This window comes from Elaeis guineensis, chromosome 4 (assembly GCF_000442705.2).
Source record: "Elaeis guineensis isolate ETL-2024a chromosome 4, EG11, whole genome shotgun sequence".
NCBI classification, from domain to species: Eukaryota; Viridiplantae; Streptophyta; class Magnoliopsida; order Arecales; family Arecaceae; genus Elaeis; species Elaeis guineensis.
Window position 1 is genome coordinate 111,153,159 of NC_025996.2, and position 23,496 is coordinate 111,176,654.

The window sequence follows — 23,496 nt, forward strand, 5'->3', positions numbered from 1 at the left end:
CTTTTTGGCTCACAAAAATGAAACTTTTCATATTTTCACTAAATTTCATCGAAAAGTCTCTAATGAAAAAGGGTTTTCAATTCAAAATATTAGAAGTGATCATGGAACTGAATTTGAAAATCAAGATTTTGAAAATTTTTGTGATGAAAATGGAATTGGCCATAACTTCTCTGCTCCTAGGACACCCCAACAGAATGGGGTAGTTGAAAGGAAAAACAGAACCTTAGAAGAAATGGCCCGTACCATACTTTGTGAAAGCAACCTTCCAAGATATTTTTGGGCGGAAGCTATTAACACAGCATGTTACATTTTAAATCGTGCCTCAACTAGATAATTTTTTAAGAAAACCCCCTATGAATTTGGAAAGGAAGAAAACCAAATATTGCATATTTTCATATTTTTGGTTGCCGATGTTTTGTATTAAATAATGGCAAAGAAAAACTTGGTAAATTTGATGCAAAATCAGATGAAGCAATCTTTCTAGGTTACTCCTCCACTAGTAAAGCATTTAGAGTGTTCAACAAAAGAACTTTAGTAGTTGAGGAGTCCATACATGTTGTCTTTGATGAATCTAACGATCTTCCTTCAAGGAAGAATGAGGGTGTTGATGATGCAGATCCACTAATAGAAGGTTTGAAGGAGATCACTCTGAAAGATTCAGCAACTCCAGAAGACAAGGATCAAGAAGACGAACAAAATGAAAAAGGTGAAGAAATTCAAGAACAACCTCAAGGTACAAATGACCTACCCAAGGAATGGAGGTATGTTCACAACCACCCTAAGGAGTTAATTATTGGTGATCCTATGCATGGGGTAAAAACCCGTTCTTCACTTAGAGATGTAGTTAATCATTGTGCTTTTGTATCTCATCTTGAACCTAAAACTTTTGAAGAAGCTGAAAATGATCATAATTGGATTAATGCAATGCAAGAGGAACTTAATCAATTTGAAAGAAATAATGTTTGGACCTTAGTATCAAGACCTAAAATTATTCAATAATTGGAACAAAATGGGTCTTTAGAAATAAATTAGATGAGCATGGAAATGTAATTAAAAATAAAGCAAGACTGGTTGCTAAGGGATATAATCAAGAAGAAGGAATTGATTTTGATGAAACCTTTGCACCTGTTGCTAGATTAGAAGCTATTAGACTTCTACTTGCATATGCTTGCTTTATGAAATTCAAGTTATTTCAAATGGATGTTAAAAGTGCATTTTTAAATGGATATATTGCTGAAGAAGTATATGTAGAACAACCCCCTGGATTTGAAAATCATGCTTTTCCTAATCATGTCTTTAGATTAAATAAAGCTTTATATGGATTAAAACAAGCACCTAGAGCATGGTATGAAAGGCTAAGCAAATTTCTACTAAATAATGGTTTTTCAAGAGGTAATGTAGATACAACCTTATTTATTAAAAGAAATCAAAATGATATGCTAGTTATACAAATTTATGTTGATGACATAATTTTTGGGTCTACTAATGAATCCCTTTGTCAAGACTTTGCTAAGCTTATGCAGGGAGAGTTCGAGATGAGCATGATGGGAGAACTCACCTTTTTCTCGGACTCCAAATCAAACAATCAAAAGAGGAATCTCCATCACCCAAAGTAAGTACACCAAGAAATACTCAAAAGATTTGGAATGGAGAACTGCAAACCAATTGGCACACCAATGAGTCCCTCAAGTAAGCTTGACAAGGATGATGAAGGTAAAAGTGTAGACTTAAAATACTATAGAGGTATGATTGGCTCATTATTATATTTAACTGCAAGTAGGCCTGATATCATGTTTAGTGTTTGCTTATGTGCTAGATATCAATCTAATCCTAAAGAATCTCATTTGAATGCTGTTAAAAGAATCCTTAGATACTTAAATGGTACTCAAACTCTAGGGTTATGGTACTCTAAGGACTCACAAATTGAATTATTAGGATATTCAGATGCTGATTTTGCTGGATGTAAATTAGATAGAAAAAGCACAAGTGGAACTTGCCAATTTCTTGGAGTTAACCTAATCTCATGGTTTAGCAAGAAACAAAATTCGGTGGCACTGTCTACGGCTGAGGCCGAATACATTGCAGTCGAAAGTTGTTGTGCTCAAATCTTGTGGATTAAGCAACAACTCGAAGACTTTGAAATCAAACTTAATGAAACACCAATAAGATGTGACAACACAAGTGCCATAAATCTATCTAAAAATCCAATTCAACACTCAAGATCCAAACATATTGAAATAAGACATCATTTCATAAGAGAACATGTTCAAAACAAAAATATAATTCTTGAATATGTTTGCACTAAAAATCAATTAGCTGATATCTTTACAAAGGCCCTTAGTGAGGATAGATTCTGTGAAATTAGGAGAAATCTAGGAATTCTAGATCTATATGCCTAATTTTTCTCTCAATTTCCAAGAATTGATATTCTTAGAGCTCAATTTCCAACATCTACCTGGTCCCAAAAGCTCAAATTTATCATTCTAAAAACTTATCATTAAGCAAAATTCCTTCTCCCAAAAGTTCGAATTTTTCTGGAATTTATTCGTATTTTTTTCTGAATTTCTGAACTTCATGAGTCGACCCCCATGAGTCGACTCAATGGCAAACTTGTAAATCCCACCAACTTCCATCGGGTTCATTTTTTTTTATACTGAATCCCTGTTCGTGAGACGACCCATCCGATCATCTTCCCTCCAAAAGCCATCCTCTCCACTTCCTTTTTTTCTCCAAATCCAAGGATCAATTTCGAGGCAATTCTCCCTCCTTCTCTCCACCAAAAATCGCCTCCTTGGAAAAGGATTTTCTGTGCTTTCTCACATTGCTTGGCGCGGTTGGAACGTGCCCTAGCACTTTACCGATCTTCCAAAATCCACTTCTTTTCTCCACCAAAATCCTTCTTCACTCTCTTGTGATCCCTCCTCCACTCAATTCAAATCTCCTTGCATGCTACTATAGTAAATATGGCTCCAAAGATGAAGCTTCCCCAAAGAAGAAAGTCAATCCGTGAGCCTGAAGAAATTGGCAGAAAGAAAAGGCAAGCTGGTCAGTCTTCCAGTGCTCCCACTCCAGTTTCAGTACCTGCTCAAGGTCCCCCTCAATCCTCAATAAGCCCCAACTCCAGTTTCAGTACCTGCTCAAGGTCCCCCTCAATCCTCAATAAGCCCCAGTAAGAACCCTCTTTCTGATAGAAAAGTAGAAACCGGGAAGAATATAGATTTTCGATTCTTTGAGAAAGAAGGCTTTACTTTTGCAAGTAAAATTAAAAACCAAGGATGGGAACTCTACTGCTCCCTTAAGGAAGTCACCTATGTTGACCTAGTTAGAGAATTCTACCAGAACCTACATTATGGAAATGGGTCAGTGACTTCAACAGTCAAGGGAATTGATATCTGCTTGGATTCTAGGATATTGGGAGAAATACTTCAGTTGCCTAGTGAAGGATACTCATATATGGAACTCCCAATTAAAGAAGAGGGGATCAGAATTATTTTAGGAGAAACCTATTCAGAAGTTTAAACAAATTGAAGCAAAGATTCTATCCATTGAGATGAGGGTCCTGCATCAGATGGTAACAAAGCTATTTTTTCCTAGGAGTGGTAGACATGATTTACTGTCTGGCAGAGATGTATGTATCATGTTTCATGTCATCACTCAGACCCCCCTGAATCTCCGTGCACTTATGATAGAGGCCATGAGAGAAACTTTGAACAGATCCAAGGCACACTTGCCTTATGGTATGGCCCTTACTAGAGTATTTAGGAGGTTTGGAGTTAGCTGTGAGGGGGAGGCACCTACCAAGCTATCTCATGTGGATACTTTCAACCAACACAGCCTGCACCGAATGGGAATTACAAAAACTGATGGTGGGGATCTGAGGAAAGAGATGGGGAAAGAGCTGAAGAAAGAGTTGAAGAAAGAGATAGAGCTGAAGACAGAACTGAAGGCAGAGTAGAAGAAGAAGGTCCATTTCTCCTGTACATGATTTCAGGACAGTATCACCAGATACCCAGTTCATTCCTGATACAGAGGCTGGCCCTTCAGAGTTTACTAGGATGCCCACACCAGTGTATCAGCCAGAGACCAGAGCACATCCATCAGAGTTCAGACTGGCTGACGATCAGATAGAGCATATATCACAGCGTGTGGCTGCCTTGCTATCTAGTCAGTGGAGTAGTACTTCTTTTGCACCAGGAGCTACTTCTTCTGATCAGACCATTACTCCCCACATCTCCACTGTGATTCAGATGATATCAGATCAGTCCATTCGGATCCAGCAGCTTGAGGACACAATCTGGAGATTGACTGGCAGAGTTCTAGACTTGCAGGGGCAAGTTCTTGCTTTGGCCCATCCCAAGCCACAGGAGTCTACTATTGAGGTCACAGACCTCACTGCAGAAGCTGGAAGGCTCAGAGGAGCACTAGAGGGAGGATATGAGTTACTGAGGAAAGAGATCCGAGGATCGAGTGAGCATGCTACAACTCAGTTCACTGCTCTACTTCAATCTGTTTCCAGAGCATTGAACGTACTTGATTCCATCAGACTCACCCTTTCTGTTCAGTCCTTAGCATCTCAGCGTACTCAGCCACCCAGTTCTTCTCGCTCTCCTGCTCGTGCCAGAGGCAGACGGGGGAGAGGACGCACTACTGATCCATCAGCTTCTCATACCATATCTGATGACTCCGATCATTGACTTGTCTTGATCATTACTAGACCCTAGGTGTTAGTATCTTGTTCTAGGATCTGTACCTTAGGGCCATGTATTGACAATTAGCTGGTTGATTTTTATAATATGAACTATGTATTGAAACAATTATGATATTAATGGAATCATCTTTTACCTATATTTTTATCTTTTGTAATGATGTTGATCATATTTTGGTTATATATATTCTCCTTGTTGAAATATTGTCTTCTCTTTGTTGTTGTTTGCTGTTAATAATTGCTGTATTAAGGGGGAGCAAACATCTGTGATTAACTCTAAAGGAAGAGAAATTAAAGATTTTTTTCAGAAAAAGGAGAAGTTAACCATGTCTGATGATGTCAAAAAGGGGAGAAAGTAAACAATTAAACAAAAAGCAACTCATCAAAAGCAAAACCTTAATTAAACAAAAAGCAAGCAACTCATTAAAAGCAAAACCCTAAATTATGAAAGAAAAAGGGGGAGAAATTAAACAAAAAGCAACTCATCAAAGGCAAAATCCCAAAAGCAAAATTATAAATTATGAGAAATTAATTGAAGAATTTAAATAACAATATCTAAAGTACAATGCTAAGTACAATGCAATTATGTAACTTTTAAACTACTTCTTTACATATACTCTGATTTACTTTAAAAAATTTTAAATATGCTCTGATATACTTCAAAATTCCAACTTACTCTGATACATCTTAAAATTTTTTTAACTTGCTCTGATACATCATAGAATTTGTTCTGGTACATTATAAAATTTTCTCTGACACATTGTAAAATTATTTTTCTTGCTCCGATACATTGCAATATTTATTTTTGCTCTGATATATCTTAAACACAAAATGAGCTAATACACTTTCAAAATCAAACATGCTTTGGCACACATAATTATTTTTCAAAAGTAATTAAAGCACATAATTAATTTTTGCTCTGATGCTAAAACTAAAATCAAATGAAAATAGGTAAATTTTCAAAATACAACTTGCTCTGATCACAAAAATAAGTTTTAAGCTCTAAACACCAAATTCACATATTCCAATGAGCATATCTTCAAATCTTTAAGAAGATGGACAAACTATTTTTGTATATGATCATTTATATTACATGCTGAAAGAATCTTACTCTTTTCAAACATATAAATGTATAATGCATTCTTTTGAAATTATTGATTCACATAAATGCTTTTGTTCAAATATTTTGTCATCATCAAAAAGAGGGAGATTGTTGCTCCTAGATTGATTTTGATGATTACAAAGCAGATTGAAGGGATACAAATATTTTAAATTAAAAAAGTCCTTATGCTCTTCAAGGGCAAAATCATAATTTCACTAAAATCCTGATTTGATAGTACCATTTGGTAGAACAAATGATTTGAAATCTATTGGTGAAAATTTCATTGTGTTTGGACTTATATTTTTGAAGTTATGAAGGTTTGAAGTGCATGAGTCGACTCATGAGTCAACTCATGGCACTATGAGCTGATTAGCACGCAAAAATTACACATGGCACGCTAGTTTTCTGGCTTGGCACGACCTGTGAGTCGACTCATGAGTCGACCCAGAAGGCATGAGTCGACTCATGAGTCGACCCCTGCTGATTTGAGCCAAGAATTTCCAGAAACGCATTCTCTGATCTTTGCAACAGAAGTCGACCCATGAGTCGACCCCTGAAGCATGAGTCGACTCATGAGTCGACCCCTGCGACGAAAAATGTCAGCAACGGCTATTTTTTTGTCCATTTTAATTGCCTTTTATGCTTCTTAAAATTGCTCTAACGGCTCTTTATCTGCCTAAATTTTTTCTCTTGCTTCTAATGCAATAAAATCTTCAAATGGTGAAAAAATTGCAGATTAAATAGCAGATCAAACGTGAGATCAAATAGAAGAGAGAGGATCCAAATCTGCACGAAAAAGCCTGAGATCAACGAGATATTTGAGAGAAAAAAAAAGAGGATCCAAAATCCACATGTGAGATTGTGAAAGAGACTCAAGAGTTTTCAAAGAGAGGATTTGTCACGCCTACTGTTTCAACTTTGATCTAGAGATCGTTCAAAGCTTTCAAGAGATCTTCAATCAACGATCATCCTCTTCTCAAGTGTTCATTCAAGCATTCATCACCTTGAGAAAATCCAAAAAGGGTTTCTTCATTTGAGTAAAGTTTTTATTGTTATATTCGTCATTTAAGGAGCTGTTATTGTATTAATCTGTGCTCTAAATTATCTTACTCTTGTAAGTAATTGTTCTTATTTTTGGAGGATTTCCAAAACAAGGAAAGGTTGATCCGAACCTGAAATCGGAGTGTTTTGGGTTTACTTGTACCCGAAAACAAGTGATCTAGCTTGGGATAGCTAGTGTCGGAGTTTTGACGTTTTGTATTCAGGTTGAATACAAGCATAGTGGATTGAAATTCCTAAGTAGGAGCTTGGGGAGTGGATGTAGGTGCAAGGTTGGCACCGAACCACTATAAATCCTTGTGTTTGTGGTGTACTTTATCGCTTTACCTTATTTCTTTATTATATCCTTGCAATTCTGCTTCAGGTAATTAATATTGAATTAAAATCATTATCTTGTTCATCATAAGTTATTAATTAAGTCTAATTTTTTTTAAACCCAATTCACCCCCCCCTCTTGGGTTGCATAGCTGGGCAACAAAGAGAATCAAAGATCAAGCTGATTCGATAATCTAGGGAGCGATCTCTACAAGGACCTAGCATCCCAATGAGATTAAGTCCTTCTGATCAGATCAGTCTTAATGGATATCTGTAGAGGTCGAACGGATATATGACTTTGCAGGAATCTCACTAGATTACCACGGATCATCGAATCATGGTGAAGATCTATCCACATAAAGGTAAATGTTTAAATCTGATTTTTTATTTTTCAGCATCTTAATTTCAGCATGTGAATTTTTCTAGCATAAGTAGATTAAATCTATTTTTTATGCATGTTAGATTTAAAGTAGTTTTAAATCTTGATCAGTTTCAATTTTTACTGCATTCATGATTTTTAAAAGTTAAAAATCTGCATGTTCTGATCTCTGCATGCATATCCCAAATATGCGACATTCTTCAGACGGAACCTGCAAGAAAAGCCCTAACCGGAGGTGGTTCCGATGGAAACCCTCTGACACTCAAGTCTGTATCTCGTTCAATAGTAGGAGCGTGAGAGGCAGAGTGATGGCTTATCTTGGGATCCTCTTTTTTGTATTTTCTTATAGACAAAGTCCGTAGGTTGTTAGGCCTGTGCCCATAGGCCATTAGGATAGGTTGCTTGCTATCCACCCACTAACTAGATTGTTAGTCATGGATGTCTGTTGCATCACATGGCCACATTCTAAAGGCTTGTCAGGGTATCCTCCTGCACATTCCGAAATTTGTTGGGTTATTCTATTAGATCGCTCAAGGGATCTAATTGGTTAGCATGTTTAAATCAACTAGGTAGGCTTGAGGCCATGTCAGCGGCATTCAGGGGGCCACTGGCAGTGGTCGATCGGTGGAGGGGTGTTGCCAGCTTCTTGGAAAAAGGGGGCAGTCCTTGGTTAAGAGCCAGGTCGGTTGCTAGGCATGAGGTTTGGTCATCGTCGATGATTGCTCGGTAAGGAACCACCAGCTACGAACAGATGCTCAGTCGGTCTCCACCATTTGCAGATATCCTTGAGAGTTGATAGTAGCAAGTAGTTCACCAGAGGGCCCTCGATGACTCCAAATAAGTCTCATCAATTTTAGTCGATGAGTCCTCAACATCAGTCTCTACTTAGGTTGTATCGATCGAAGGTCAGCGGTCACTTAAGTGGATGCCGACCCCCGATCGATACAACCTAAGTAGAGACTGATGCCGAGGACTCATTCACTAAAATCGACGAGCCTTATTCAGAGTCATCGAGGGTGCTCTAGTGAACTACTCGCTACTGCCAACTCCCAGGGATACCTGCAAATGGCATAGACTGACTGAGCATCTGTTCATAGCCGATGGTTCCTTATCGAGCAATCATCGACAGCGACCAAACCTCATGCCTAGCGACCAATTAGGCTGTCAACCAAGGGCTCCCCCCTTTTTCCAAGAAGCTGCCAATGCCCCTCCATCGATCAATTGCTGCCAGTGGCCCCCTGAATGCCGCTGACACGACCTCGGGCCTACCTAGTCAATTTAAACATACTGACCAACTAGATCACCTACACGATCTGATAGAATATCCAAACAAACTTTCAGAATGTGGCGAACAGGATACCCTTATAAGCCTCTAGAACACGGCCATGTGGCACAACAGACACCCATGACTAACAATCTGATTAGTGGGTGGATAGTAGGCAGCCTATCTTGATGGCTTACGGGCACAGGCCTAATGACCTTCAAACTCCGTCTATAAGAAGATGTGAAAAAGGAGACCTCAAGATAAGCCATCACTCTACCTATCACACTCCTCCTACTATTGAATGAGATACTGACTTGAGTATCGGAGTGTCCCCATTAGAGCCACGTCTAATCAGGGCTTTTCTTAAAGGTTCCACCCCTGAGAGATCGATCTCGACTGTCCACTCTAGCTTCTCCGGCACTGGCTGATATCTCGCACCAACAGATTGATGCTAGAGGAACGGCCTTTGTCCCAACTTGGAGGAATGCAAATCAAGGCAAAGCACCCATGGTGCCCAGAAGAACATCATCCCACTGCACCAACACCATGCTACAGCAAGAATAGAGCCAGGTCAACCATGCAGCTCCGTCGGTGGCTGTGGGAGACCCTTCACCTTCACAATCGATGATGGTGATGGTAGAGCAATTCAATCTGCTTTTCCAATAGGTTTAAATCCAGATGGCCACCATCAAGTCAATCCAAGCTGCTCCGACACCCCTATCGATGGCACCATCGCCCCATCAGAATGCTCTGGTTCAACCACCCATAGCTCTGCAACCAAATTCGGTGCCACAGGTGGTGGCATCATCATCGCCTAATCAACCGCAGGATGCTTCTCAAACTCCTAAGAGGAGACAAACCCACCAAAACCATCCCAGGAGTTTGGAACCTAGGCGGCAGCGATCTCCAAGTCCCCAATCGGGGTACAACTCTACCCCCTGTCGGCAATCCCCCCAGCAATCGGGAGCCTACACAGCTCGAGATCCTGATGTCTAGTGGTGTTTTCGAGACTTGAATCAACGGATCGATGCAATCTACCACTATGAGCCGACATCATACGACGGGTTCAGCAACGACCTGCCTTTCATCCCCCAGAGCATGCAGGAGCCTCTACCTCACCACTTCAACGTCCCTATGAAGGAATTACTACATGCTTCATCGATTAGATCAGGATCAGTAGACTTCAAAAATTTTTCTCGATCCGATGTGCGATCAGATCTCGATCATGGCCAGATCAATCATGCATCTAACATTAAAAATATAAAATCAGAGATTTAAACTATTTTAAATTAGATGGTAATCATATCACCTTGTCGCAGCTAGACGAACTCTGCAATCCGATGATATATGGATTTTCAAGGTTTGCTGTTGAGCCGCACATGTGCCGAGCCACTATAGGTATCCACTCAGCTCAAACTAGGATACTTTCTCTTTGATCAATCTACTTACTCCTAGATGGATCTGCAAGTTCCTTGATCTGCTTTCAATCTGATCTTCGACAGATTTTCGATCAGCCTTCGATCGCAGCCTTCTTGCTTCTTCGTACAGATCGACGATTTTTAATGCTTCGAACCCACCAGATGGCATACCCAAAACTCTTAGACATGGAAGAAGTCTGAGATCAGAAAGAGGAGAGGGAGGAGGCAGGATAGGAGAGGAGGAGGCATGGGAATTTTCTATTTTATGAAAATCTATTTTGCCGATCAAAAGGGGACCCTTTATATAGGCATTTGATTAGATCAGATGCTTTAAAGCAGAAGGACTCTACTAAGGCACCATCCACCACAAATTTTTTCTCATTTTGTCACATAAAATCATCGAGAAACATTAGATGGCATGGAGATAAGATAAGGTGGTTGTCGCCCCATTCAATTTTCTCAGTTTCAAATTCGAACAGTTCAAATTTGAATCCAAATTCAGATAGAGCTTTATCTTTTATCCTCTAATCAAATTTGAACTCTTCAAATTTAAATGGGGATGAAGCTCTTATCCTCTCACTCTTATCCATAAGTGGTGCCACCCCTTGGATCTTATCCATATGGGGCACCACTCCATCTGCAAACAAAACACATGATGAAAAATGTGGGGTGCCAACCTCCCTATCTCTTAATTCTTACATGGAAGGCTTGCTTCAGGGTCTCCAACTCTTGGTATCTAAAATGAGCTTGCTATAATTTGGTTTGGCCCTATCTAATAGGAAACCCAAATTAGGTTGAAAAAAATGGGTTTAACCATGTGCTGGCATGGCTTCCCTAAATCCAAAGCTAGGACTCAATTGATCCCAACCCAATCAGACTACACTTAGCCTAATTGTGCAATCCTAGACCAATACCCTTATTTGTGTGATCTTACAGGTTTAATTCTATTTAGTAGTGAGATATGTTATGATCTCCATCAGCAACATTATCAAAACTCTTTTCAATGGATTGAAACTCTTTCTAATTCAGTCAATTAGGAATCATTGATCATCAAAATGATTCTAATTGATTTCATAATCTATTAGTGAGACCTAACAGTATGTAGTGGCAATCCAACACAATTGAATGATGAACCTCTAAGTACAGTTATTGTATGATTCGGTTCCTCTATCGTGAGTCCCGACAAGATATAGGTTAAGGATAACTCATCAAACCTGATTCTTATCATATGTTAGAATCAATTGACTCAAGTCCGATGTGAAATCCAATAGAACCATCTTTCTATTTTTTACATTGCCATGGCTGTGGACTTTAGGATTCAGGCTCATGGTCTATATAGGACTACTCCTCATCTACCGAGATCGACAGATCCCATCTTGGTGCGTACTCTATTCCTACAATGAGTCTGCTACAGCCAATTATACCTCAAAGCTCTGTATGGCGAGGAGACTGAGTTATGGTGTAGTCAAACTATAGCAACTTCATTATAAACATCAGGGTACCGCAGGTCAAAAAACTAATCATAGTACTGTAGTATCAAGTTTGTATTTGATGAGTAGGTAGATATCTAAGTGACTACTCGTATTTGGTCACATTCAGTACCTTTGTTCTTAACAAGCATTTGCACTCTCGCTCCGGTATCTCCACACCGTAGATTCTAAACTCATCTACTCCAAGAAAGTGATTGTGCACTAGTCTCTCTGGATCAAACACTGTCCCTGTGATGATCCTATGATGAGGAGTAATTTATAAATTAATTATAATGACATATGTTTCAAATTTTTAATTTTTGAGAATATATGTCATTATACCCATTAATTCAATGGATGATTCAGAGACACTTAGCAATATAAATCTAAATATAAACAAATCTAATTTATTAATTATAAGTCAATATTACAAAATAGCCCTAAGAAAGTATTACAAATGTCAGTCATCTAACTTCTAAGGCATACATCTAACAATGTCCCACTTGACTTAAAGTCAATTGACTACAAATCTAAGTCCCATCTTCTCAAGGTAGGCTTCAATCTTTTGTTGGCTCAGTTGCTTCATCAGGGGGTCAGCTACGTTATCAGCAGTGTCGACTCTCTTCACCTCGATGTATCCCTTCTTGAGATAATTGCAGATGAGGTGGAATCATCACTCGATATGCTTGAACTTCTTGTGAGATCTTGGCTCCTTAGCTAAAGCTATGATATCATTTTTATCATAGGAGAGGGCGACGACATCTGATGGCATCACATCTAGCTCCATAATGAACGTCTTGAACCATAATGCCTCCTTAGCAACTTTTGATGCAGCGATGTATTTTACTTCCATGGTAGTGTCTGCAATAATAGGCTATTTGAAACTCTTCCAGCTTATAGCACCATCCTTGCATAAGAAAATACTGTCTGATGTCTGAAGGAGAAAAATTGCTTTTTCTCATAGGATCTTCCAAATTTCATCAAATCTGGAGTGGAATAATTTAAAATAAATTTATCCTACATATATTTTAGATCTAAGTCTCTAAATCTAATCTACATATTTGATATTAAGTCTAAAATAAATCTAAAAGGGATGAGAAAATAAGTAATACCTCAAAGGCAATCTGATTACCCTATAGATGATCTCTGCACAGTCCGAGGTTCTGATATAGCCACGCAAGCGCCTGGCCTCTACCGGTATCCACTTAGGCAAGATCTAGAATGTCTTCTCTTTGTGAATCTATGCTCTAAAAATTAGATCTCTATCTAATTTGAAAGTACTTCAGAACTCCTTCTAAAGTTGGAGTAGTAGCCTGTCGAAGATGTCCTGCAGCCTTCAGTTCCAGGCATCACCACGCCTTGGATCTTTTCCAGATGGATGTCCAACTCTTTGGACATGAAGAGGGGAGGAAGGAGAGCAAGGAAGATATAGAGAACAGGGGAGGGATCAGCAGCTATTGGGCTTTATGCATAAAACAACTTCTACCTCGAAACCCTAGGATAGCAGAGTTTATATAGACCCTGTATGTTGCGCAGTGCCACATCATTCAACCAATCAAAAAATTTTAATAAATTCTGGAAAAATTTTGATTGATGGAGTGATGTCATCTGATCATATCAGATAAGAATCCTACTTTATCTCCAAAAGATGGCACCAACATTGGATAAGCACAAATAGAGGTGGCGCCCAAGAGTTTAAATTGATCAAGACTCTCCAATCCTTATGCACTTAGGCGCCCACTTTAATCCAATTGGGATCACACCATAATCTGATTATGGTGCTCAATTTAATGTGACTTGGCTTGTGGACACTCCACAAAAATCTTTCAATGAGCCCTCTTCAGTTTAAGACCCATATGTCAATTTTTGACAGATGTCCTAAAATAAAATTGGCAGGTGCTAGGAATTAGCAGGTGTTATCTTAAATTCATCTCATGAATTAAGACAAGCCTTTTCTAAGCTGGACAAGCTTCATTTAGACTAAGAAAAATCTTTCTAAGATTCTCTAGATGAGTCAAATCACATTTGGCTCAGTAGAGACAGAAAAGATTACACGAGAAAAAGTTACGCTCAATCGAGTGCTAGCATGATTTCCTTGAACCTAATTGGATCTTATCCAAATCAATTGAGCTAGCTCAATTGATGACATCCAGATCCTAACCCTTGTTTGTGTGACCCAGTTAGGTTCAATTTTGTATGGTAATGAGACATGTCGTGATCTCATCATCGACATCATCGAAACTCCTTTCGATGGACCAGAACTCTTCTGATTCAAAAAATTAGAATGATCAATCATCAATATCATTCTAATTGCTCCCAAAATCTACCAATGATACCTAGTAGTATGTGGTGGCAATCCATCAAAACTGAAGACAAACCTCTCGATGTAGCTACCTATGTGATTGAGTTCCTTTATCATGAGTCCTGACTGAATTAGGGTTAAGGTGAACTCGTCAAACCCAACATCAGTCATATGAGTTAATCGATCGATCTGAGTCCGATGTGAAATCTTAATGGAAAACTCTTTTCTATTATTTCACTCAACCATGGCCATGGGCTTAAGGACTCAATCTTTCAATTATCATAGGACTACTCCTCTCATCTACCGAGGTTGATAGATCCCATCTTGGTGCGACCTAGTTCCTACAATGAATATGCTATAGCCAACATACACCTCAGGGTTCCAAATGGCTAGGAGACCAAGTTATGGTGTAGTCAAACTATAACATACTCAAGATGAACTGTCGATATACCTCAGATCAAAGAACTAGATACACAACTGCAGCATCGAGCTAGTCATTGACGAGAAGGTAAACTTCCTTATGACTGCTCGAAGTGGTCACGCTCAGTACTCTCGTTCTCAACGAATACCTGTACTCTCACTCTGGTGTCTCCACACCATAGACTCAAGACACATCTATCCTAAGGAAGTGATCATACACCAACCTTCTGGATCGATCACCATCCTCGTGATGATCCTATGGTCAGGAGCTATTTATGAGTTAGTTATGTAAATTCATGCCTTAAAATTTTCAACTCTTGAAAATATGAATTGGCATTCCTACTAACTCAAAGGATGTATCACAGACACAATGTACACAATGTGATAGAAGAATAACCCATTTATTGATTTATAGTTAAAATTATAAATTTATCCTTAGATTTGTACAGGAATGTGTCAGCCAATCTAGCATCTAGGGCACACATCTAACAAACTCCCACTTGACCTAATGCCAATTGGATACATATCTAAGTCCCATCTTTTTAAGGTGGGCTTTGATCTTCTGTTGGCCCAATGGCTTAGTCAGCGGTCTGCCACATTATCTGTGGAGTCGACTCTCTTGACCTTGACATAACCCTTTTCAAGGTAATCACGGTTCAGATGGAATCATCGCTCGATGTGCTTGGACTTCTGGTGAGACCTTGGCTCCTTAGCTAGGGCTATAGCACTATTATTGTTGCAGTAAAAAGGTATGGCATCTGATGACATCACTCCAAGCTCTGCGGCAAATCTCCTCAGGTGTGCTAGGACACATCTGATTGGAGAGATGAATGTCATGTCTAAAAGGTAATAAATCTCTTTTGGAGTTTTTCATGCTAAACCTTTTTAGCACCTCCTCTATGTACATCTTCTGTGAAAGTCCCAACATCCTATTTGGTCTATCTCTATAGACCTTAATACCCAGTATAAAGGATGCCTCTCCTAGATCTTTCATAAAGAACTCCTTAAACAACCATACTTTGACTGAGGTCAACATGGGAATGTCATTCCCAATTAGGAGGATGTCATCTACGTACAATACGAGGATGACAACTGCACTCCCACTGACCTTTTTGAACACACATGGTTTCTCCTCGTTCTTGATGAAACCAAACATTTTAATCACATCATTGAAATGAGTATTCCAGCTCCAAGATGCTTGCTTAAGTCTATAAATGGATCTTTGCAGCTTGCAAATCTTGTGATCATCATCACTGGATGTGAAACCAAGTGGCTGTTTGATGTGCAAATCTTAAAATTTGTAAATAAAATCGCAAGCACACAGTGTGCAGAGTAGCACGACCAGCGAGTACGGGTCGATCCCACAGAGACTTGGTTTAAAAATGATTTTCAAATCTATGCTCAAGCGAGCTTTAACGAAAATTGAAAGTTGAAAGTTGTTTGCTAAAGACAATAAGACTAAGGATCTAGGGTTTTTGAATCCACTAGATCTAGATTAGGGAATTCTACCTAGAATTTTTCTTATTGATCATAACGACTACTCCTCTTGTCTTTCCAAGCATAAATTATGAAGGGACTAAGGCCCAACGATAACCCATCAAGATTCTTTACAGGGGAGTAGTAACTAGGATCCCTTAGGTTTTCTCCTCCTATGCACTGAATCAAGCATGAACTATAAAGGGACTCTGACCAACTGTAGTTCATCAAAAATTCTTGGCAAAAGAGGAAGAAAAAGAAACCCTAAGAAAAAGAAAGAACCCTATGTAAAACCTCTACTCATGATCTAGCTTCATCGCAAACCCTAGAAGGGATGCTTAGCTAGACATGATCTAAATCTACTTGCAAAATTTAAATGCAGAAAAATAAACTACCCTAATTTCATAAATTAAACTATCCTAATTGCATAAATTTAAACTGCATAATTTAAACTAACCTAATTGCATAAAATTAAATTGCATAAATTAAACTATCCTAATTGCAAAAAAAATAAATTGCATAATGTAAAGAGATAAAATTGCATAAAAATAAGATTTTATATAAAAAAAAAATTATTACAAAAACCTCAACGCTCGAGGCTTGAGAAGAAAGCTAAAAACCCCACTATCTAGGGTTACAAGCTTGATCGGAAGGCCAGAATCATTAAAACAAGGGCCTTTGGGGGCTTTTTATAGGCATTTGGGGGTTATAAGGTTTTCAAAACTTTAGATGTGGGACTAAGAGATTTTAGAGGGCTGTTAGGGGGGTTTAGGGGCTCAAATCTCGCTCAAAAAGCACTTAAATCCATCAAGAAACCTTAAAAATTATTTCAGTCGTCCGATCTTCATCTAAAGGATCCAATTCATCTAATAAATCAAGCCGGAAGCAATTTTGGGCCGTCGGATCACGATCTGGGTGAAGCGCTACCTTTGGATCGCACTACAGAAGGATCCCGTGTTGTCCTAGTGTTTATTGATTCTTGCAATTGCCTTGATTACGGTTGGATCTTGACCGGCTGCGATGGTGGCCGTCCGATGGTGCAAAAATATGGAGCGTTGGATCTTGATCAGAGAAGATCGGACCATCGAGTGATGTGAAGTTACCAGGTTGCCCTTCGGACCTTCTTCTCTCTCCTCATGAGCCCTGGACCGCGCGCATGGATCGGGCTCGCGATGCATTGCGGTGAGCCGAGACTCGCTGATTGGCTGGTTTATGGTGCGCCGATGGGTCCATGGTCCAAGCGCCTGTTGCTGTGGACCAGGCGGCTAACCAGATCACCAAATCAGTTGATTTTTGATCAATTTTGACATGATTTGACTCGGGTTTGACCCAATTGAGTCTTCTTTCTTCATTCTTCAATTTTTGGGTCAATTTAACTCCGTTTTGCGTAAAATTTTCGCCATTGGAATCCTCTTTCCTTGTTCTTTCTATTGATGACCTCTTCTTCTACAAAATATAATAACAAGTATCAATTTTCTAATAAAGTTAGATAATTTAGATATTAATTGATACTTTTTATGTCAATTTGTGACATAAATCACACCCCCCAACTTAATCATTGCTAGTCCCTTAGCAATGTACCAAAATAAGATCATATTCCAAAAAGATCCTTCCTTTGCAAATTAATTTAAGATCAAAATTCAAGAAGTTTTCTAGTATTACTAAGTAATGAGCTTCGAATTAGAATCGGTAGTCAGTCTACTTAGGACTTTCTTAGAGTACACTTAAAGTTTTATAGCACTTGTGTGAGTGATAACTAACTTAGTATTTCAGTATTAACTTGTACAGGCAAATTATATCATTTTTCATAACTTAGTTCGATTAATTTTCTATACACCCCAGATTAAACAAAGAACTAAGGTAGCATTCACACTATTTTTTTTTTTTTTTTGCTGAGCATTCTGGCCTTCCCACCACTGTTTGACACGAATCTCAACACTTGACTTAGGTGAAGAGACCCGATTACTAGGCTTAGGACAATCCACATTTACTCTTTGTTTTGTATTTTATTTCAGCAGGTAGCTCTTTTCTTAAATTCAAATTTCTTCAATTGGGGTGTAGAGAAAATTATCTAATTTAAATAATACTCAAATCCTTAATTGGCCTTACAATTAACACCTACTTTACCTTGTTAGTGTGCATGTGCAATTGAAAGTGCTAATAGTCTTTAAATGACCTAGGCCACCAAGAGTCTAACCAGCTAATCTTCTCCGTGACTCACTATATTTATTAGCAAATACTTTCTAACTTACTCTTATTTCTTTTCTAGATTAATTTATTTCAATTTTTTTTTAATATATTAAATGCAAGAAATAACTCATAGTGGAAGGAAAAGGAAATGATAACACCTGATTTTGTTCAAGCTCTCCCCCCAACTTGACCGACATTGTCCCCAATGGAGTTTATCTAATTTATTTGTCCTAAGCAAACTGAAAATAAAGAAAGCATTAGAAATTAAATAAGCTGGGTTGCCTTCTAGAAGCGCTAAGTTTTATGTCTTCAACCAGACCAAACTTCGAAGCAATTTAATCAGAATAAGTTGGTTCATAAAGAACCATGGCATCTTCAACAGTCTCGACAGGTAATTCCAAGAATGGTTTTAATCGTTGACCATTAACTTTAAAGATAACACCATTACTTAGGTTTTCTATCTCAACAGCTCCGTGTGAAAAGACTTCTTTTACTAAAAGTGATCTTGTCCATCTAGACCTAAGCTTTCTTGGAAACAGATGTACTCTAGAGTTATATAAGAGCACCTTTTGTCCGATATTGAAAGTTTTTCTCATAATTGATTGATCATGAAATGCTTTGGTTCGTTCCTTGTATATCCTTGCATTTTCATAGGCTTCATTTCTAAGTTCTTCTAATTCATTCAACTGAAGCTTCCTATGGTTTCCAGCGTCGTTCAAATTTGTATTTAGTTGTTTGATGGCCCACATGGCTTTGTGTTCTATCTCAATAGGCAAGTGACATGGTTTACCAAACACAATTCTATAAGGAGACATTCCTAGATTGGTCTTGAAAGCAGTTCGATATGCCCAAAGTGCATCAATTAATTTCAAAGATCAATCCTTTCTATTGGCACTAACAGTTTTTTCTAGGATCTGTTTGATTTATCGGTTTGACACTTCTACTTGCCCACTAGTTTGAGGATGATATGGTGTGGCCAATTTATGGGTGACATTATACTTTTTCATCAATATTGCAAAAGGTCGGTTACAAAAATGGGTTCCCCGATCACTAATGATTGCCCTAGGAATACCGAAACGGAAGAGAATATTTTCTTTAAGAAACTTAATGACCATTTTGCTATCGGGTGTTCTACATGCAATTGCTTCTACCCATTTTGAAACATAATCAACTGCTACTAGAATATATTCATTTCCAAAGGAATTTGGAAATGGTCCCATGAAATCGATCCCCCAAACATCAAAAACTTCAACTACCAAGATTGGGTTGAGTGGCATCATGTGTCGCTTGGTGATTCGACCCATTTTCTGACCTTGAGCATAACTTTTACAATATTCATGAGCATCCTTAAACAAATTGGGCCAATAAAAACCACATTGAAGAACTTTAGCAGCAGTTTTCTTAGACGCGAAGTGACCCCCACATGCTTGATCATGACAAAAAGATAAAATATTCATGACTTCGTTATCTAGGATACACCTTCTAATAATTTGATCAGGACATGTTTAAAAAGATATGGATCATCCCAAATGAAATACTTTACTTGGGCAAAGAATTTATATTTATCCTGCTTAGTCCAATGAGAAGGTATCTTACCTATGGCTAAATAATTTACAATATCAGCAAACCAAGGTTCAGTAGACACAGACATGAGTTGCTCATCTCGGAAAGATTCATTGATGGATGGTTCACTAGATGGTGCGACTGAAATTTGAGACAAATGATCTGCTACAATGTTCTCAGTGCCTTTCTTGTCCCTAATTTCTAGGTCAAATTCTTGAAGGAGCAAAATCTATCTGATTAAGCGTGCCTTGGCATCCTTCTTTACTAGGAGATGTCTAATGGCTGAGTGATCGGTGTAAACAATGGTGTGGGTCCCAACCAAATAAGATCTAAATTTCTCTAAAGCAAAGACAACGGCAAGGAACTCCTTTTCAGTTGTGGTGTAGTTAAGCTGCGCATCATTTAAGATTTTACTTGCATAATATATCATTCTAGGCAGCTTATTTATCTGTTGACCTAAAATTGCACCCACAACATGATCGGACGCATCACACATTAATTCAAATGGTTCAGACCAGACAGGAGGATGAATGATTGGAGCTGATACAAGTGCTTTTTTAGAAATTCAAAAGATTCCAAGCACTCATGAGTAAATTCAAATTTGGTATCCTTTGCCAAAAGATTAGTCAGTGGACATGCTACTTTGCTAAAGTTGGCAATAAACCTTCTATAGAATCTAGCATGACCTAAAAATGAACGTATTTCTTTCACAGATTTAGGTGGTGGAAGACTTGCAATTAGATCTATTTTGGTCTTGTCCACTTCAATCCCCTTTTTAGAAATGACATGGCCAAGAACTATTTCCTGTTTGACCATAAACTGACATTTTTCCCAGTTGAGAACTAAGTGCTTCTCCTTACATCGTTCTAGAACTAATTGCAGGTGATTCAGACACTCAGAGAAGGTTAGGCCAAAAACAGAAAAGTCATCCATAAAAATTTCTAGAAATCATTCTATCATATCTAAAAACATGTTGATCATGCATCTCTGGAAGGTTGCCGGTGCATTACATATTCCAAAGGGCATTCGTCTATAGGCAAAAGTACCAAATGGATAGGTGAATGTAGTCTTTTCTTGATCTTCAGTGGCTATGGGGATCTGGTTGTAACCGGAGTATCCATCAAGAAAACAGTAAAACTCTTGTCCGGCTAGTCTTTCCAACATTTGATCAATAAATGGCAAAAGAAAGTGATCTTTCCTTGTTGCAGTATTCAACTTTCTATAGTCTACACAAACCCTCCATCCCATTTGGGTTCTAGTTGGGATAAGTTTGTTTGCATCATTTTGGACCACTGTTACCCTAGATTTCTTGGGTACTACTTGAACTGGGCTTACCCAAGAGCCATTAGAAATAGGATAAATTATTCTACTATCTAGGAGTTTCAGAATCTCCTTTTTAACTACATCCTTCATAGCTGGATTAAGCCTTCTTTGGGCTTCTCTTGTTGGTTTAGCCTCTTTCTCTAAGTATATTCTATGTTGAACTATAGAAGGGCTTATTCCTTTGATATCTGCTATGGTCCAACCTATTGCTTCTTGATTTGCTTTTAGAACTGACACTAACTCCTCCTCTTGCTTGGGATCTAGGTCTGATGCAATAATTACAGGCAAAGTTTTTTGGGTCCTAGATATGCATACTTGAGATATTCTGGAAGGGGTTTCAGTTCTAAAATGGGTGCTTTCTCTATCGATGGTTTAGTTGATGATTTCACCATCTCAATGATTGGTTGAGTAGGAAGTGTCGATTCCTGATTAATCTGATTTTCTTTAAGTATTTCATTGACATCCTCAGACTCATGAATTAACCAGAGGTTAGACTCTAGGTGACTTCATCATCACTAATGTCAATGGATTCATAAATACCATCTTGGACTACATTGACATCAGCATGAGAAAAGGATTTCTGTTCTAAGTTAAAAACATTAAGCTCAATGGTCATATTCCCAAAGGATAACTTCATTAGACCATTTCGACAATTGATTTCAGCATTGGCCGTAGCTAAGAATGGTCTTCCTAAAATGATAGGTATATGTCCACCTGGCTCAGTCTCTAAAACAATAAAATCTACAGGAAAAATAAAATTTTCACCTTTATCAGAACATCCTCGACCATTCCCTTAGGGATCCTGAGAGATCTATCGGCTAACTGTAATGTGATCCCAGTAGGTTGAAGTTTTTCTAATCCTAGTTGATTATACACCGAATATGGAAGGATATTCACACTAGCTCCTAGATCTAGCAAGGCCTTTTTTATATTGGTTTCTCCAATAACACAAGAAATTGTTGGAGCTCCAGGGTCCTTATATTTAATTGGCACATGGCTAGATAGGTATGAACTGACACTTGCAGCCAAAAATGCTTTCTTTGGTACATTAGTGGTCCTTTTCCTAGTGCAAAGATCTTTTAAAAATTTGGCATAAGTTGGAACCTGATGGATTATATCTAAAAGAGGAATATTAACTTGGACTTGTTTAAATACCTCTAAAATTTTGTCTAAATGTTTAGATTTATTGGATTTCAGTCTGTTTGGAAAAGGAGCTCTAGGACTTTTAAGTACTGGACTAGGTGAATTTTAGTTTTTGGTGCTTGAGGTTGAAAGGTAGTAGTTTTAGAAGGTGACTCGGCAGATGAGTCCTCATATCATCAAGTGCAACTACTTATTGTCTATTTATTTTCCCGATCTTAAGGTATGAATGGCATTTACACCATTAACTTGGTTTCCTTGTTGGGGTCGTGGACCATTTTGGTTCTTAGGATTTGGCTCAGGTTGGCTAGGTAACTTACCATGTTCTCGTTCACTAATGGTCGAAGCCAGCTGACTTACTTGCATTTCCAGACGGGCTATAGCTTGGGTGTTATTATTTATGAGTTGACCCGTGTTTGCATAAAGCTGGTATGTGTCTTCATCATGGCTTCTAGGCTTTTCTCTAAAGAGGTAATTTTCTTGTCATTATCATGGAAGCCTGGCGGGTTGTTCATCACTGGGTTGGACCTTAGATTTTGCTGATTGAAATTTGGATTGCCTACATTAGGATTCTGGGACCATGAGAAATTCGGGTGATTCCTCCAACCTGGGTTATATGTGGGTGCATAAAGATTGTTCAATGGTCCTTGATAGGTGGCATTCACCTGTGCACACTCATTCGAGTAGGAACATTCTTCTAAGACATGGTCTGGTGTATTGCACCCTTTACACATGGGTGCAGATATTTGATTTACATTGGCTGGTCTCTGTAATTCTAAGGCTTCAAATCTACGTGTTAAGGTTGCAATCTTGGCCTCTGATGCTAGGGTTGGTTGAATTTGATGCATTCCTCCTCTTGAAGGTGTAGCTTTATCAGGATCCCTAGTTGTTTCCCACTGTAAATTTTTCTCGGCTAGGTCTTCTAAGAATTGCCAAGCTTCAGTAGTTTCTTTGTCCATAAATTGGCCTTGGCACATAGATTCTAGCATGGTTCTTGAGTTTGAATCTAACCCCTCATAGATGATCTGGCATAGTCTCCAAGTTTCTATTCCATGGTGTGGGCATTGGGTCAAAAAATTCTTGAAACGATCAAAGTACTTCCAAAATGATTCACCAGCTAGTTGGTAAAATTGATTTATTTCATTCCTAATCCTAGCTATTTTATGATGGGGGAAATACTTTTTCAAAAATATTCTCACAAAGCCCTCCCAGGTAGTGACAGAATGGTTTGGCAGACTATAAAGCCACTTCTTAGCATTATCCTTAAGGGCAAAGTTGATTAATCTAAGTTTGACCTCATCCTCTGTTAATTACAGTTTCATGGTTGCACATACCTCCTCAAATTCTCTAATAAATATATAAGCATCCTCT

General features: G+C 38.4%; 1 non-coding gene across 1 annotated transcript; it reads left to right on the forward strand.

The window, feature by feature from the left end:
• The first annotated feature begins 23,172 nt into the window (after window positions 1-23,172).
• LOC140857604 (small nucleolar RNA R71) lies at window positions 23,173-23,279 on the forward strand. The gene has a single exon (XR_012141095.1). It is a non-coding gene; the product is annotated as a small nucleolar RNA R71 (small nucleolar RNA).
• The last annotated feature ends 217 nt before the right edge of the window (window positions 23,280-23,496 follow it).